General features: G+C 37.2%; 1 protein-coding gene across 7 annotated transcripts in view; it reads right to left on the bottom strand.

The window, feature by feature from the left end:
• Positions 1–20,193, bottom strand: part of stxbp5l (syntaxin binding protein 5L) — a 516,749-nt gene that overhangs the window by 452,748 nt on the left and 43,808 nt on the right. The window lies entirely within an intron of this gene.

Below are 20,193 nucleotides of genomic sequence, written 5' to 3'. Positions count from 1 at the left end.
TAATAATAACATAGAGTTAAAGGTAAATTGAGCAAATTGGCTATTTCTGGCAATTTATTTCAGTGTGTATCAAACTGGTAGCCCTTCGCATTAATCACTACCCAAGAAGTAGCTCTTGGTTTCAAAAAGGTTGGTGACCCCTGGTCTAGTCTCTTACGTGAATGAGCTAAATAATATTATTTGATATTTTACGCTAATGTGTTAATAATTTCACACATAAGTCGCTCCTGAGTATAAGTCGCACCCCCGGCCAAACTATGAAAAAAACTGCCACTTATAGTCCGAAAAATACGGTAAGTACCTTGAAGGCAGAAAAGCACTATACAAGTATAACCCATTTACCATTTATTTAAACTTGGTGGTTTGCTTTCTCCAAGATGATTATGAACATTCACCATATGCAAAACATAATATGAGTTCATTCATTCACTGCAGCTAGTCCTGCATAGTCCCACTCCTTAATGCTTCAGTCACATGCAGGAGTCTCACAGGAATGAGGCAAAAAGGCAACCTTGCCTACTGTGAACGGTGAAAAGCAGACGGTAGTGAGTGTGGCGTCAACATTCGGTCGGAGGTTCCAATGGGGCGCATGCCGACCCGCTCCTTTCACATGTTACTTTCCCACCTCCCTTCCTTCTCCTCACGCCAAGACACCGGTCACAGCACAGCGTGATCCAAGTGGAAGTGAAGTGATGAAAGAATGACGACTTCAGTTCACACTCACTATGGTCTTGTTTTTAACTTTTAATGAGGGTCCCCGGAACAAAAAAGAAAAGGGGACACCTTGAAGGGCTGGTAGACCCGACTGGTTTTTTTGGGGGGGGGTTTTGTGTGAAAGGAGTTTTAGAACACCCGCAAAAGGTGAATGAAGGCAACTGGATTCCTCTTCTTATTTCTTGAAGATGTCTCAGAAGAGTCCAGTTGCCTCCATCCCACCTTTTTAGATGATATGACCTGTTGACTGGCATATTGTTTAGGGTTATAATACCAATATTATATATATATGTATATATATATATATATATATATATATATATATATATATATATATATATATATATATATATATATATATATATATATATATATTATATATATATATATATATATATATATATATATATATATATATATATATATATATATATAAAAAATATATATATATATAAATATATATATATATATATATATATATATATATATATATATATATATATATATATATATATATATATATATATATATATATATATATATATATATATATATATATATATATATACATATATATATATATATATATATATATATACATATATATATATATATATATATACATATATATATATATATATATATATATATATATATATATATATATATATATATATATATATATTTTTTTTTTTTTTTTTTTAATAAACAGAAACATGTAAAAACAGCTGAGAAACAATAATCAAAATAAGTATGGTGCCAGTATGCTGTTTTTTTTTCAATGAAATACTGGAAAGGATAGAAATTTAGTTTGTCTCTTTTATCCGATTATTAATCGATTAATCGAAGTAATAATCGACAGATTAATCGATTATCAAATTAATCGTTAGTTGCAGCCCTAATATATATATATATATATATATATATATATATATATATATATATATATATATATATATATATATATATATATATATATATATATATATATATATATATATATAATATTATTTTGCCAATAAAATAAATACTTGAATTTCAGTGAATTACAGCTATATATATATATATATATATATATATATATATATATATATATATATATATATATATATATATATATATATATATATATATATATATATATATATATATATATATATATATATATATATATATATATATATATATATATATATATATATATATATATATATATATATATATATATATATTAGGGCTGCAACAACTAATCGATTAAAATCGATTATAAAAATAGTTGGTGATTAATTATATATATATATATATATATATATATATATATATATATATATATATATATATATATATATATATATATATATATATATATATATATATACATATATATATATATATATATATATATATATATATATATATATATATATATATATATATATATATATATATATATTAGGGCTGCAACAACTAATCGATTAAAATCGATTATAAAAATAGTTGGTGATTAATTTAGTCATCGATTTGTTGGATCTATACTATGCACATATGCGCAGAGGAATTTTTTTATTTTTTTCATTTTTTTTTAATAAACAGAAACATGTAAAAACAGCTGAGAAACAATAATCAAAATAAGTATGGTGCCACTATGCTGTTTTTTTTTCAATAAAATACTGGAAAGGATAGAAATGTAGTTTGTCTTTTTTATCCGATTATTAATCGATTAATCGAAGTAATAATCGACAGATTAATCGATTATCAAATCAATCGTTAGTTGCATCCCTAATATATATATATATATATATATATATATATATATATATATATATATATATATATATATATATATATATATATATATATATATATATATATATATATATATATATATATATATATATATATATATATATATATATATGTGTGTGTGTTTACGACCCCCCTTCCCTTTAGAAACAGCTGTTGCCATGCAATCAGGGAAAGTCCAAATAAAAGAGGAGGCGTACAATCTTTCGTCAGAGCGTGGTGGGACACTGTGCAAGGATACAGGTCTACGTGTTTCTCCTCATTGAGCCAAATTTAATTCTGTCTCTGTTTAATTCCTTGCTTCTTTGTTTGTTTAATAGATGTCATCAGTGTTTGAACCTGACAGTATACATCTTTAAATAATAATAAATAAAATAAAATAAAAAATGTAAACAAATGACAAAACGAATGACGAGTAAGAAAGTTGTACATGTAAACAAACTGTTGCGTCACAGTCCACACAACTATGGTGAGTTCAAGGACCGTCAAAATTAGTAGGACAAAACGGCGCTCGCCAAATAATCTCATCAGTGAAGCATAAACACAAACATATTAAACTGTGGGATTTCTAACAATTAGGAAGGTTTGTCCTCCTAAGTAAACCATATTTAAACCAAAAAAAAATGTTTTAATTCATACATTTTGGAAAAAGCTCCATGCAGCCACTAGGGCGGCGCTAAAGAGCATCAACCATTGAATTTCAAAATATGGAAAATCTACTGGGAAAAATTATTAAATATGAATGTTATAAATATCTACTTCACTGATTATTATGTTTTTAATACCAAATACTGGCATCATATGTGTATACGATGTCGCTCTGTTTATAAAAATAAAAAGGGCCGATACGGATAAACGTCAAAATAGATAATCGGTCTATCTCTGATGTGGATTGTTCACAGTCAGTTGTGGAACGTCTGGTACCAGGTACAAACAACACGGAAAGGGTGTAAAAGGCGAGCATACTGGTAGACCAAGGAAGATTTTGTCTTGACCCGAGATCTACAAAGCGGACCCCGCCTCCAGGCGCCTTTTCTTTGAACTGTTTTGTAACCAAAAGCGATGGCTGTTTACGACCCTCAATCCCTTTAGAAACAGCTGTTGCCATGCAATCAGGGAAAGTCCAAATAAAAGAGGAGGCGTACAATCTTTCATCAGAGCGTGGTGGGACACTGTGCAAGGGTACAGGTCTACGCGTTTGTCCTCATTGAGCCAAATTTAATTCTGTCTCTGTTTAATTCCTTGCTTCTTGTCTTGTTTAATAGGGGACGGCGTGGCGAAGTTGGGAGAGTGGCCGTGCCAGCAATCTGAGGGTTACTGGTTCAATCCCCACCTTCTACCATCCTAGTCACGTCCGTTGTGTCCTTGGGCAAGACACTTCACCCTTGCTCCTGATGGGTCCTGGTTAGCGCCTTGCATGGCAGCTCCCGCCATCAGTGTGTGAATGGGTGAATGTGGAAATACTGTCAAAGCGCTTTGGGCTCCTTAAAAAGGGGTAGAAAAGCGCTATACAAGTACAACCATTTACCATTTAATAGATGTCAATAGTGTTTGAACCTGACAGTATACATCTTTAAATAATAATAAATAAAATAAAAAATGTAAACAAATGACAAAACAAACTGTTGCGTCACATCAACCTCCAGGCGCCTTTTCTTTGAACTGTTTTGTAACCAAAGGCGACGGCTGTTTACGACCCCCAGCCCCTTTAGAAATAGCTGTTGCCATGCAATCAGGGAAAGTCCAAATAAAAGAGGAGGCGTACAATCTTTCGTCAGAGCGTGGTGGGACACTGTACAAGGGTACAGGTATACGCGTTTGTCCTCATTGAGCCAAATTGAATTCTGTCCCTGTTTAATTCCTTGCTTCTTGTCTTGTTTAATAGATGTCATCAGTGTTTGAACCTGACAGTATACATCTTTAAATAATGATAAATAAAATAAAAAATTTAAACAAATGACAAAACGAATGACGAGTAAGAAAGTTGTACATGTAAACAAACTGTTGCGTCACAGTCCACACAACTATGGTGAGTTCAAGGGCCGTCGAAATTAGTAGGACAAAACGGCGCTCGCCAAATAATCTCATCAGTGAAGCATAAACACAAACATATTAAACTGTGGGCTTTCTAACAATTAGGATGGTTTGTCCTCCTAAGTAAACCATATTTAAACCCCAAAAAAATTTTTAATTCATACATTTTCGAAAAAGCTCCATGCAGCCACTAGGGCGGCGCTAAAGAGCATCAACCATTGAATTTCAAAATATGGAAAATATGGAAAATCGGTCGATCTCTAATGTGGATTGTTCACAGTCAGTTGTGGAACGTCTTGACCAGGTACAAACAACACGGAAAGGGTGTAAAAGGCGAGCATACTGGTAGACCAAGGAAGATTTTGTCTTGACCCGAGATCTACAAAGCGGACCCCCCCTCCAGGCGCCTTTTCTTTGAACTGTTTTGTAACCAAAGGCGACGGCTGTTTACGACCCCCAGCCCCTTTAGAAATAGCTGTTGCCATGCAATCAGGGAAAGTCCAAATAAAAGAGGAGGCGTACAATCTTTCGTCAGAGCGTGGTGGGACACTGAACAAGGGTACAGGTCTACGCGTTTGTCCTCATTGAGCCAAATTGAATTCTGTCCCTGTTTAATTCCTTGCTTCTTGTCTTGTTTAATAGATGTCATCAGTGATTGAACCTGACAGTGACGACGACGAGTGGGGCGGGGGACCGGTACTTTTTTAGAGGCGGTATAGTACCGCATATGATTCATTTATTTAACATTGCTTCACAGAAGTGTGGCGATTCACAACAGACGAGCCATTCATGCGAGCATATGGGAATGTTGGCAGACGAACTCATCCTCCGGGACTCTCCGCCAGACCCCTTCAGGTGCTCTGACCCCACTCGAGTGCACCGTTGCCGGGGATACAAAGGAGCCGCCCCCACATCTATACATACATACAGACCAAGCGGATGTGAGAAGTACATTTACTCGGACGATTCCGAGAGCGGCTCATGCATATTGCAAGGCCGACGCCATAAAGCCGTTTCTCCTCCTCCCTTTCATCGGTATTTTGCAAGACCGGCTTCATGCTTTCATCCTCCATCCATGCATCATCTATGACAGCGCGGCATTCTTTTGCCTCAACGAAGCATGATTTTTAAATGTGATGTTTTTTTTTAAACTCAGGTTCCAGCCTATACACAGTGATGTATGGAAAATAAAGCAAAAACGTCCTTGAAGGGATGTAGATGATGCAAAATGTCAGCCGTGAAGCTGCGGGTTGACCAGCTCAGCAGCCCTGCCGTGTTGTTTCCCCCCTCGCCACATCCACACAACCTTCATGCGCACAAGCCCGATGTTGTATTCGATAACCCGCCACATAAATCCTACGCTGCAGACTAATATCGCCTCATGCCACCCACCATTCTGCCTCTATCGCTCTCCAAACAGGGCTGAGCCGCAGCGATGGTCTAGACCTCTGCTGCTATAAATAGAAACCAGCGCCCATGTCTCCACATTGTACACAGACAAGCCCGGGCTGCAAACACCAAGAATAATTCCAATGTTCTTCTATTCCGATCAGAGTGTGACGGATATTCATGCGGAACTGCACTTGTTGTTTGGAATTTGGACTATCATTCACCATCCTTATGTAAGACAAAAACACATGTTTTTTTTCCCCTGTTTTTATGCATTCTAAATCGTAAATAAACACTAGCAAAAGTCAGCTATCATGAGAGTCGCTCTAATTCGCCTATACAGCACTCTAAAAAACATCCATAAACCGCCGTCATTGTTACATATGAAATGTAGTAACATTAATAATAACATGTCATATTTGCATATTTTGCTCAGTTTAAGCATACGGCGGCGTATTAATTTCACAGATGCATCACAACGTTCGCTTTTCCCTTTATTATCGGTATCGTTTTTTTTTGTTTGTTTGTTTTTTTTTTTTTAATTAAATCAACATTAAAAAAAAAGATACACGTACAATTAATGCACCAACCCAAAAAACCTCCCTCCTCATTCACACAAAAGGGTTGTTTCTTTCTGTTATTAATATTCTGGTTCCTACATTATATATCAATATATATCAATACAGTCTGCAAGGGATACAGTCCGTAAGCACACATGATTGTGCGTGCTGCTGGTCCACTAATAGTACTAACCTTTAACAGTTAATGTTACTCATTTTCATTCATTACTAGTTTCTATGTAACTGTTTTTATATTGTTTTACTTTCTTTTTTATTCAAGAAAATGTGTTTAATTTATTTATCTTATTTTATTTTATTTTATTTTTTTAAAAGTACCTTATCTTCACCATACCTGGTTGTCCAAATTAGACATAATAATGTGTTAATTCCACGACTGTATATATCAGTTGATATCGGTATCGGTTGATATCGGTATCGGTAATTAAAGAGTTGGACAATATCGGAATATCGGATATCGGCAAAAAGCCATTATCGGACATCCCTACTACTAATTATGGCAGACTTCATGAGAGACAACAAAGACTACTTTGGGATAAATAATGATCCAGAAATGTCTATTTTTGCATACATACATATACACACATTTTAATTTTCCTGAGGGAACTCTCCTGAAAGAATCAATAAAGTACGATCTATCTATCTATCTATCTATCTATCTATCTATCTATCTATCTATCTATCTATCTATCTATCTATCTATCTATCTATCTATCTATCTATCTATCTATCTATCCATCTCTATATACGTATATATATACACATATATACATATACACACATATATATGCACACATATATATACATACATATATATACATATATATACATACACATATATACATACACATATATACATATACACATATATATACTAGGGCTGCAACTAACGATTAATTTGATAATCGATTAGTCTGTCGATTGTTATTTCGATTAATCGATTAATAATCGGATAAAAGAGACAAACTACATTTCTATCCTATCCGGTATTTTATTGAAAAAAAAAACAGCATACTGGCACCATACTTATTTTGATTATTGTTTCTCAGCTGTTTGTAAATGTTGCAGTTTATAATTAAAGGTTTATTTAAAAAATATATATATATTTTTTTTTTAATTCAATTTTTTTTTTTTTTTTTTTTTTTTTTAAATTAAAAACAACAACAAAAAACCTCTGCGCACGCACATAGCATAGGTCCAACGAATCGATGACTGAATTAATCGGCAATTATTTTAATAATCGATTTTAATCGATTTAATCGATTAGTGGTTGCAGCCCTAATATATACATATACACATGTATACATATACACATATATATACATACACATATATATATACACATATATACAAATGCACATATACATACATATATATGTATATGTGTATATATATATATATATATATATATATATATATATATATATATATATATATATATATATATATATATATATATATATATATATATATATATATATATATATATATATATACATATATATGTATGTATATGTATATGTGTATATATATATATATATATATATATATATATATATATATATATATATATATATATATATATATATATATATATATATATATATATATATATATATATATATACATATACATATATATGTATGTATATGTGTATTTGTATATATGTGTATATATATATATGTGTATGTATATATATGTGTATATATATATATATATATATATATATATATATGTATATATATATATATATATATATATATATATATATATATATATATATATATATATATATATATATATATATGTACATATATACACACACGTACACACGTCCATACATACGTATATATATTTTTGAAAATAATTAATCGATTTGGAATCGGGGTGACCAACAATCGCAATTCGGATATAAATCAATTTTGTTGTGCACCACTAATCATCAACCTGCATATCCACTAGGGATGTCTGATAATATCGGCCTGCCGATATTATCGGCCGATAAATGCGTTGAAATGTAATATCGGAAATTATCGGTTTCGGTTTTTTTATTATCGGTATCGTTTTTTTTTGTTTTGTTTTTTTTAATTAAATCAACATAAAAAACACAAGATACACGTACAATTAATGCACCAACCCAAAAAACCTCCCTCCTCATTCCCACAAAAGGGTTGTTTCTTTCTGTTATTAATATTCTGGTTCCTACATTATATATCAATATATATCAATACAGTCTGCAAGGGATACAGTCCGTAAGCACGCATGATTGTGCGTGCTGCTGGTCCACTAATAGTACTAACCTTTAACAGTTAATGTTACTCATTTTCATTCATTACTAGTTTCTATGTAACTGTTTTTATATTGTTTTACTTTCTTTTTTATTCAAGAAAATGTTTTTAATTTATTTATCTTATTTTATTTTATAATTTTTTTTAAAAAGTACCTTATCTTCACCATACCTGGTTGTCCAAATTAGGCATAATAATGTGTTAATTCCACGACTGTATATATCGGTTGATATCGGTATCGGTAATTAAAGAGTTGGACAATATCGGAATATCGGATATCGGCAAAAAGCCATTATCGGACATCCCTAATATCCTCCTGTTGCCATTGTTGTTCCGTGGTGTGTGGTGAGAGGTTTCTCATGTGAAATATGTGCATTGGTTCAGTAAAGCTGGGGGGAAATTGTGCTAGATGACGCTATTGTCAAATGTCAAACGCAGTTGTAAAGAAAAGAAGAAGATAAAACTCCTACATGAAATCTCAAAGCATTTGACTGGTGCAGGGGAAAAAATGGTATAATATACAGTGTGAGCCATTATTACTGGCAGTTTAATGGTTCTTCTGACAAACATGACATGAAATGATGGCTCACAGCAGCCAGGCAGGCACAGGTGTTACAAACATGTTGTTATTGGTCCTGCTCACACCTGTGTGGACCCCTGTGGCTTCCGTGGAAAGGTTAATGAACTCTGCTGCCAATCACATGGATTAGAACAGAATTATCATAATAATACACATCAAAAACCCAGTGTGGGTGCTTTTAATTATTTGCATGCTCGTTATGTTGTGCGTTTATACAGTATTACTACGAGCTGATTGTATGACGCGTGTGGGTTTATGCACGCACCAGTTACAGACTAATTGTCAACTCAAGTCTACATCCATTCGAGCTGCATCAATTAACTAGATGAGGCAATTCCTGAAGGAATTGCGTGTGAATGCTCCAATGATGAAGTTCAACTAATATCCTGGAATTGTATTAGAATTGTTGAAGTAGAGCAAACAATTCCCAAACAGGCTGAATATTTTGAAGTCGGAACAGTTTGAATCAGATGAAAATATGTGGGAGTTGTGGAATTTTGAAGTATGTCCCATTGACTTCAATAGGAATTTCCCCCCAAAATTTGGGAATTTCGGGGGAAAATTTTTTGAAAATGGTTAAAGACTTGAATGGTCTGAATGAGTTGAAATGGTTGGTGTTGGAATTTTTCAAATCGGTTGAGAAATGTTGAAGTAGTAACATGTATGGTATTACGGGTTTCCTGGAATTTGGGGGGAAAAAATGGGATTTTTCCAGTTCAAAAAACAACTTGGTTTTTTTGTCCTGATCAAGAGGAATGTTTTGACAGTGAAACGGTTGAAATGCGTTGAAACAGGTTGAAAAATGTGGGAATTGTGCACCTTGGAAAAATGTCTCATTCATTTCAATGGGAACTTCCTGGAAATTTGGGAATTTGGGAAAAAGCGGGATTTTTTTGGGGAAATGATTAGGAGCATGAACGTCGGAAAAAAGGGTGGAAATAGGGCTTTGGAAAACCAGGAATTCTGGAAAATCATGGAGTTTTTTTAAACTTGGAAAAAAGAGTAGTTTGAGTTTCCAGAATGGTGGAATGTGTTGAAGGTGGAATGGTTTTAACAGGTTGAAAAATGTGGGAATTGTGCAACTTGGAAAAATGTCCCATTCATTTCAATGGGAACTTCCTGGAAATTTGGGAAAAAGCGGGATTTTTTTGGAAAATTATTAGGAGCATGAACGTCCTCAATGAGCTGAATAGGTTGGTGTTGGAATTGTTTGAATCGGTCAAGAAATGTAGTAAATGGTATTAGGGAAATTCGGGAATTTTTTTGAAAATGTTAAAAAACTTGAATGGTCAGAATGAGTTGAAACGGTTGGTGTTGGAATTTTTCCAAATCGCTCGAGAAATGTTGAAGTAGTAACATGTTGAATTGAGAAATGGTATTACAGGTTTCCTGGAATTTCGGGAAAAAACGGGAATATTTCCAGTTAAAAAAACAACTCTGTTTTTTTTCCTGATTAAGAGGAATGTTTTGACGGTAAAAAGGTTGAAATGCATTGAAAAATGTGGAAGGAGTAGTCGGCAGAAAAATGGTGGAAATAGGGCTTTGGAAAACCAAGAATTCTGGAAAATACTGGAATTTTTTTGAACTTGGAAAAAAGAGTTGTTGGAATTTCCAAGATGGTGGAATGTGTTGAAGGTAGAATGGTTTTAACAGGTTGAAAAATGTGGGAATTGTGCAACTTGGAAAAATGTCCCATTCACTTCAATGGGAACTTCCTGGAAATTTGGGGATTTGGGAAAAAGCGGGATTTTTTTGGAAAATGATTAGGAGCATGAACGTCCTAAATGAGCTGAATTGGTAGGTGTTGGAATTGTTTGAATCGGTCAAGAAATTTAGTAAATGATATAAGGAAATTCGGGAATTTTTTGGAAAATGTTAAAAAACTTGAATGGTCAGAATGAGTTGAAACGGTTGGTGTTGGAATTTTTCCAAATCGCTCGAGAAATGTTTAAGTAGTAACATGTTGAATTGTGAAATGGTATTACGGATTTCCTGGAATTTCGGGAAAAAAACGGGAATTTTTCCAATTCAAAAAACAACTCCGTTTTTTTGTCCTGTTTAAGAGGAATGTTTTGACTGTGAAACGGTTGAAATGCGTTGAAAAATGTGGAAGGAGTAGTCGCCAGAAAAAATTGTGGAAATAGGGCTTTGGAAAACCAGGAATTCTGGAAAATACTGGAATTTTTTTGAACTTGGAAAAAAGAGTAGTTTGAATTTCCAGAATGGTGGAATGTGTTGAAGGTGGAATGGTTTTAACAGGTTGAAAAATGTGGGAATTGTGCAACTTGGAAAAATGTCCCATTCATTTCAATGGGAACTTCCTGGAAATTTTGGAATTTGGGAAAAAGCGAGATTTTTTTGGAAAATGATTAGCAGCATGAACGTCCTAAATGAGCTGAGTTGGTTGGTGTTGGAATTGTTTGAATCGGTCAAGAAATGTAGTAAATGGTATTAGGGAAATTCGGGAATTTTTTTGAAAATGTTAAAAAACTTGAATGGTCAGAATGAGTTGAAACGGTTGGTGTTGGAATTTTTCCAAATCACTCGAGAAATGTTGAAGTTGTAACATGTTGAATTGAGAAATGGTATTACAGGTTTCCTGGAATTTCGGGAAAAACAGGGAATTTTTCCAGTTCAAAAAACAACTTCGCTTTTTGTCCTGATTAAGAGGAATGTTTTGACGGTGAAACGGTTGAAATTCCTTGAAAAATGTGGAAGGAGTAATCGCCAGAAAAAAAGGGTGGAAATAGGGCTTTGGAAAACCAGGAATTCTGGAAAATACTGGAATTTTTTTTAACTTGGAAAAAAGAGTTGTTTGAATTTCCAAGATGGTGGAATGTGTTGAAGGTGGAATGGTTTTAACAGGTTGAAAAATGTGGGAATTGTGCAACTTGGAAAAATGTCCCATTCACTTCAATGGGAACTTCCTGGAAATTTGGGAAAAAGCGGGATTTATTTGGAAAATGATTAGGAGCATGAACGTCCTAAATGAGCTGAATTGGTTGGTGTTGGAATTGTTTGAATCGGTCAAGAAATGTAGTAAATGGTATTAGGGAAATTCGGGAATTTTTTTGAAAATTTTAAAAAACTTGAATGGTCAGAATGAGTTGAAATAGTTGGTGTTGGAATTTTTCCAAATCGCTCAAAAAATGTTGAAGTAGTAACATGTTGAATTGTGAAATGGTATTACGGATTTCCTGGAATTTCGGGGAAAAAACGGGAATTTTTCCAATTCAAAAAACAACTTCATTTTTTGTCCTCATTAAGAGGAATGTTTTGACGGTAGAACAGTTGAAATACCTTTAAAAATGTGGAAGGAGTAGTTGCCGGAAAACAGAGTGGAAATAGGGCTTTGGAAAACCAGGAATTCTGGAAAATCATGGAATTTGTTTGAACTTGGAAAAAAGAGTAGTTTGAATTTCCAAGATGGTGGAATGTGTTGAAGGTGGAATGAAACAGGTTGAAAAATATGGGAATTGTGCAACTTGGATAAATGTCCCATTCATTTCAATGGGAACTTCCTGGAAATTTGGGAATTTGGGAAAAAGCGGGATTTTTTGGGAAAATTATTAGGAGCATGAACGTCCTAAATGAGCTGAATTGGTTGGTGTTGGAATTGTTTGAATCAGCCAAGAAATGTAGTAAATGGTATTAGGGAAATTCGGGAATTTTTTTGAAAATGTTAAAAAACTTGAATGGTCAGAATGAGTTGAAACGGTTGGTGTTGGAATTTTTCCAAATCGGTCGAGAAATGTTGAAGTAGTAACATGTTGAATTGAGAAATGGTATTACGGGTTTCCTGGAATTTCGGGGAAAAAAACGGGAATTTTTCCAGTTCAAAAGACAACTCTGTTTTTTGTCCTGATTAAGAGGAAAGTTTTGACGGTCAAACGGTTGAAATGTGTTGAAAAATGGTGAATGTTTGAAAAATGTCCAATTCATTTTGAAATAGAAAAATGTCCCGGAAAACCTGGAATTCTGGAAAATCTGGGAATTTTTTGAATTCGTCAAGGGTAAGCCGAATAGGCTAAACAGTTTTAAATCGGGTGAGAAATGTGAAAGGTGGAGCGCGCCAAAATCTGGAGAAAAAGAAGAAGAAGTTGAAGAAGTTTAATAAATAGATGAATTTTGGTGTAGAAAAGCATATTAAAATGTGTAAAATAAATATTACATTTCAACATTTCTATCAACAAAGATTTGCTTCAGCCTGCGACATTCAAGTCATTTTGATAGTAGGCTAATATAGCTAATATAGACACTTACATGACATGTTGCCGTCATTATAACAATTATATAAGACTTTTAAAGTCATTTTGATAGTAGGCTAATATAGCTAATATAGACACTTACATCATGTGTTGCCTTCATTATTACACTTATATAAGACTTTTAAAGTAATTTTGATAGTAGGCTAATACAACTAATATAGACACTTACATCATGTGTTGCCTTCATTATAACACTTATATAAGACTTTTAAAGTCATTTTGATAGTAGGCTAATACAACTAATATAGACACTTACATCATGTGTTGCCTTCATTATAAAACTTATAGAAGACTTTTAAATTCATTTTGATAGTAGGCTAATATAGACACTTACATCATGTGTTGCCTTCATTATAACACTTATATAAGACTTTTAAAGTCATTTTGATAGTAGGCTAATACAACTAATATAGACACTTACATCATGCATTGCCTTCATTATAACACTTATATTACACTTAAAAAGTAATTTTGACAGTAGGCTAATATAGACACTTACGTCATGCGTTGCCTTCATTATAACACTTATATAAGACTTTTAAAGTCATTTTGATAGTAGGCTATTATAGCTAATATAGACACTTACATCATGTGTTGCCTTCATTATAACACTTATATAAGACTTTTAAAGTAATTTTGATAGAAGGCTAATATAGCTAATATAGACACTTACATCATGTGCTGCCTTCATTATAACACTAATATAAGACTTTTAAAGTCATTTTGATAGTAGGCTAATATAGCTAATATAGACACTTACATCACATGTTGCCTTCATTATAACACTTATATAAGACTTTTAAAGTCATTTTGATAGTAGGCTAATATAGCTAATATAGACACTTACATCATGTGTTGCCTTCATTATAACACTTATATAAGACTTTCAAAGTCATTTTGATAGTAGGCTTATATAGACACTTACATCATGTGTTGTCTTCATTATAACACTTATATAAGACTTTTAAACTCATTTTGATAGTAGGCTTATATAGGCACTTACATCATGTGTTGCCTTCATTATAACACGTATATAAGACTTTTAAAGTCATTTTGATGGAAGGTTAATATAGACACTTACATCATGTATTGCCTTCATTATAACACTTATATAAGACGTTTAAAGTCATTTTGATAGTAGGCTTATATAGACACTTACATCAAGTGTTGCCTTCATTATAACACTTACATAAGAATTTTAAACACATTTTGATAGTAGGCTATTATAGCTAATATAGACACTTCCATCATGTGTTGCCTTCATTATAACACTCATATAAGACTTTTCATTTTTTTGCGGCTCCATACAGATTCGTTTTTTGTATTTTTGGTCCAACGTGGCTCTTTCGACATTTTGGGTTGCCGACCCCTTTATTTTATTATTATTATTTCCACTCACGGCCCCTAGCTTGTTCGCCTGAATACTTGGTCCCCCTACTGTATATCCGTGCCATGCAACATAAAAGTACACATCTGCATGCGTTTAGTCCGACACGTGACGGCCTTTGCACACAAACACACACACACACACACACACACACACACACACACACACACACACACACACACACACACACACACACACCCCAGACACGTACATGCTGCACACAGCTTTTGTCTGGCAGCGTTTTTCACCGGGCAACCTTTTAGGTCAACTGAAAAGGTTAGCCGTGTGTTCCCTCGGATAAAAGTGTGAGTTCAATAGCCGTGAAAGCGCCATTCCCAAGAAGGCGCCGCAGCCCGGGTGTTGTTATCGTGGGTGAGGAGGAGGGGTGTTGTTATGATGCTACATACGGCGTATTTACTGCGGCGACTTAGGATCTGTATGTGTGTGTGTTTTTGTAACTTCATGTCTGATGGAGCAACAAATTACAAACAAACATTTTCCACGCACAATAATTAACACTTTCTAACAGTCTCCTTTGAGTCGTTATTTTATAAATATGTTATATTTTATTTTACTACTACGGTACATTTTTTGTCTATTTTATACCTGTATTGTCCTTTCCATCCTTACACTTTCCATCCTTTGTAACCGAGCTACTGTGTGGGCCAATTTTCCTTGTGGATCATTAAAGTTTGTCTAAGTCTAAGTTTTACATGTTGATACTGTTCAGGGCCGGCCCGTGGCATAGGCCGTAATAGGCAAATGCTAAGGGCGCCGTCCATCAGGGGGCGCCACGCCAGTGCCACAAATGTTGGAGAAAAAAAAAAAAAAAAAAGTTGGTACTATTATTTCTAAATACAAAAAAATAACACCCCATCACGGTGCGCCCCCTCCCTTCCCGTATCATGACTCTTTTTGGACGTCACCACATCAAATGTCAAAAACGGCCAAAACTGTCAGGTGCCCGGGGAAGAAAAAAGAGAAAAGAAGAGGAGAAACGAGAAAAAGACAGAGGTAGCAGGTAGGTAACGTTAGCCTACATGAAATTATTTGACTGTTACACTATGTGATAGTAACCTGGCTTTTTAGCATTAAGCTAATGCTACATGATTCGGCAATTGATAATCAATAAATAGCTAGTTCTGTTTTAACGTCGGGTTAATATTGTGGCGGGGGCTACATTTTTATGGAAAATAATAATGTAACGTTAGGTTATTACAGTACTCTGTCACGCCAAATTTCTTCCCCCTACAAAAACCTCCCCCCCCCCCCCCATTTACTTCCGTGGTCATGTTTCTGTCATGTCTGTGTTCATGTTTTTGTTTGGCCATGTGCTGTTTTGTTTTTTGGACACTTCCTTAGTTCCTGGTTTCACTTCCTGGTTTTGTTTGTCACCATAGCAACCATTAGTTTCACCTGTTCCACGTTTGGACTCACACACACCTGTCTCACGTTTTCACAGTCATGTCATGCACCTGTTCACAGTTAGTCACGCACCTGTTTTCACTTTTCATGTCACTATATAGGCTTTTCTGTTTCTGTTGTTCGTCCTGGCGACATCATACATTCATGCCATGTTCACAGTTCCTTGTCACGTAAGTTTTTGTTTGTTTAATGTTCATAGTTCTCCGCCATTGTGCGCGCCTTTTGTTTTCTAGTCAAGTTTTTTACCTCCGCTGTGAGCGCCTTTTGTTTGTACCTTTTGTTTGAGTTTATAGTAATAATTAAATATGTCTTTACCTGCACGCCACGTCCGTTCCAATTCTTTTGCACCACGGGAGAGCAAACCACGCCATAGACCCAGTCGGGACAGATGTCGCCAGCACGAGAGCTCTCCCGCAAAAAAATGGGACAATTTTGACGAGGTAACGTGGGAGGTCCTGCGCGCCATGGAAGCCGAGACACTCCGCCATTCCCCCATGGAGCGCAGGGATCTCATGTGGGGTCCGACCGGCAAACTGGTGCCGATCAGCTCCCTTTGGTCCGAGGATGGCGCTGCGTCACCGCAGTCCCGGAAGCGCCGCTCCCAACGAAGGACGTCAGGGAGGGCTTCCACAAGCATTGGAAAGGACGCATCGTTCCCGCAAGCTCTTCCCCCTCCGGGCGGAAACGAGCTGCAGCCAGCCCGGCTTCCCCAGGACGACGTCACGCCGCTGCCAGTGGGTGACGTCATGGATTTTTTTCCCCTGAACTCTTTTTCTTGTCAGCCACATCCAACCAAAGACTCTAAATCCATGATTAAACATTACCAAGACATGTTTTTAGAAATCAGATCCTGTCAATCACAGTCACCCAATTTTCATGCCCCGCCCCCCAGGACTCATGCCACGCCCAAATCAGACTTTTTTTTTTCACCCACAAAAGCCCAGGTGGGGGGGAGAGAAAGACATTTTGGACAATTTAGAGGGGAGGATTCTGCCCTCCTCCTGAACCCCCTCCGCCCACCCCAAAAGACGGTTCCAGACCGCGGGGAGCGCGTCTGGTATCCGCTCCTTGAGGGGGGGGCTAGGGCTGGGAATTGTTCAGGTGGGGTGGCTCAGCATCGTCACGCCAAGCCACAGCCTCCAGCACGACCACCACCACCTGCCTTTCGACATGCCAAGCCACAGCCACCAGCACGACCCCCACCACCAGTCTTTCGTCACGCCAAGCCACAGCCTCCAGCACGACCACCACCACCTGCCTTTCGACCTGCCAAGCCACAGCCACCAGCACGACCCCCACCACCAGTCTTTCGTCACGCCAAGCCACAGCCTCCAGCACGACCCCCACCACCTGTCTTTCGACCTGCCAAGCCACAGCCACCAGCACGACCACCACCACCAGTTTTTCGACCATGCCAAGATCTACCTGCTCCACGCCAAGCGCCACCAGTACCTGCTCCACGCCAAGCGCCACCAGTACCTGCTCCACGCCAAGCGCCACCAATACCTGCTCCACGCCAAGCGCCACCAGTACCTGCTCCACGCCAAGCGCCACCAGTACCTGCTCCACGCCAAGCGCCGCCAGTCGCAGCTTCACGACGCCAAGTGCCGCCAGTCGCAGCCCCACGCCGCCAAGTGCCGCCAGTCGCAGCCCCACGCCGCCAAGTGCCGCCCGTGGCTGCCCCACGCCGCCAAGTGCCGCCCGTGGCTGCCCCACGCCGCCAAGTGCCGCCCGTGGCTGCCCCACGCCGCCAAGTGCCGCCCGTGGCTGCCCCACGCCGCCAAGTGCCGCCCGTGGCTGTCCCACGCCAAGACCAAAGCCAAGACCAAGACCCGCCAAGTGACCAAGACCAAGACCCGCCAAGTGACCAAGACCAAGACCCGCCAAGTGACCAAGACCAAGACCCGCCAAGTGACCAAGACCAAGACCCGCCAAGTGACCCAAACCAAGACCAAGTCCAAGCACAGCCACACCAAGAACAAGTCCAAGACCAACTACGCCAAGACCAAGACCAACCACGCCGAGTCCAAGACCAAGACCAACCACGCCAAGTCCAAGACCAAGACCAACCACGCCAAGACCAAGTCCAAGACCAAGACCCAGACCCTCGCCAAGACCAAGACCAAGACCAAGACCCAGACCCTCGCCAAGACCAAGACCAAGACCCATGCCAAGACCAAGACCCTCGTCAAGACCCGCCACGCCAAGCTTCGCCGCCTGACGCACCACGCCAAGCTTCGCCGCCTGACGCACCACGCCAAGCTTCGCCGCCTGCCACGACAACGCGCCCACCTCCTCGTCGGCCAAGGATGTGGCCTTTCCATGGGCGTCCGCCACGCCAGGTGCGCCGACCTCCTCGTCTGCCACGAATGTGGCCATTCCCAGGTCGCCCACCTCGTCAGGTTCAGCGGCAGTCTACCCGCCGCCGCCACCTGACTCTGCCCCGGTGGATTCGGGGACACCTGGTCTGGCGACCCACCGCCATGTCCCCCTCCCCCCCTCCCATGACTCTTGATCCTGTTTTTTGTTTTTGGACATCTGGGATCTGTCCGTAAGGGGGGGGTTCTGTCATGTCTGTGTTCATGTTTTTGTTTGGCCATGTGCTGTTTTGTTTTTTGGACACTTCCTTAGTTCCTGGTTTCACTTCCTGGTTTTGTTTGTCACCATAGCAACCATTAGTTTCACCTGTTCCACGTTTGGACTCACACACACCTGTCTCACGTTTTCACAGTCATGTCATGCACCTGTTCACAGTTAGTCACGCACCTGTTTTCACTTTTCATGTCACTATATAGGCTTTTCTGTTTCTGTTGTTCGTCCTGGCGACATCACCCATTCATGCCATGTTCACAGTTCCTTGTCACGTAAGTTTTTGTTTAATGTTCATAGTTCTCCGCCATTGTGCGCGCCTTTTGTTTTGTCATAGCCAAGTTTGTTACCTCCTCTGTGAGCGCCTTTTGTTTGTACCCTTTTGTTTGTACTTTGTAGTTTATAGTTATAATTAAACTATGTCTTTACCTGCACGTCACGTCCGTTCCATTTCTTTTGCACCACGGGAGAGCAAACCACGCCAAAGACCGAGTTATGACAGTTTCCTCTTACGTCATTGACATCGATCGATAGCACTTCGGCTTTGACTGCCCGTCGCTGGAAGGATACTTCGTCTTTGACAGCTGCTGGAATCTGAAGAAATCGATTATTGTTTTTTTTTTGTACAGGCGCGAAACAGGACAGTCGCGTGCCGGTTAAGGACCCCCGGCAACTTTGTGATTTTATTGGACGCAAATGGGGTGTTTTTATATTGTTTTACTTTCTTTTTTATTCAAGAAAATGTTTTTAATTTATTCATCTTATTTTATTTGATTCATTTTTTTTAAAAGTACCTTATCTTCACCATACCTGGTTGTCCAAATTAGGCATAATAATGTGTTAATTCCACGACTGTATATATCGGTTGATATCGGTATCGGTTGGTATCGGTATCGGTAATTAAAGAGTTGGACAATATCGGCATATCGGATATCGGCAAAAAGCCATTATCGGACATCCCTATCTGAAACTAATGTAAAGTATCCAAACAAGAGAAGAATAAGTGATTAATACATTTTAACAGAAGTGTAGATAGAACATGTTAAAATAGAAAGTAAGCAGATATTAACAGTAAACGAACAAGTATATTAATAATTAATTTTTACAGTTTGTCCTTAATAATGTAGACAAAATAATA

The sequence above is a fragment of the Entelurus aequoreus genome, linkage group LG13 (assembly GCF_033978785.1).
Source record: "Entelurus aequoreus isolate RoL-2023_Sb linkage group LG13, RoL_Eaeq_v1.1, whole genome shotgun sequence".
In the NCBI taxonomy this organism is placed as follows: Eukaryota; Metazoa; Chordata; class Actinopteri; order Syngnathiformes; family Syngnathidae; genus Entelurus; species Entelurus aequoreus.
The sequence above is the reverse complement of the archived record's forward strand: the minus strand, read 5'-3'. Positions and strand labels throughout refer to the sequence as shown.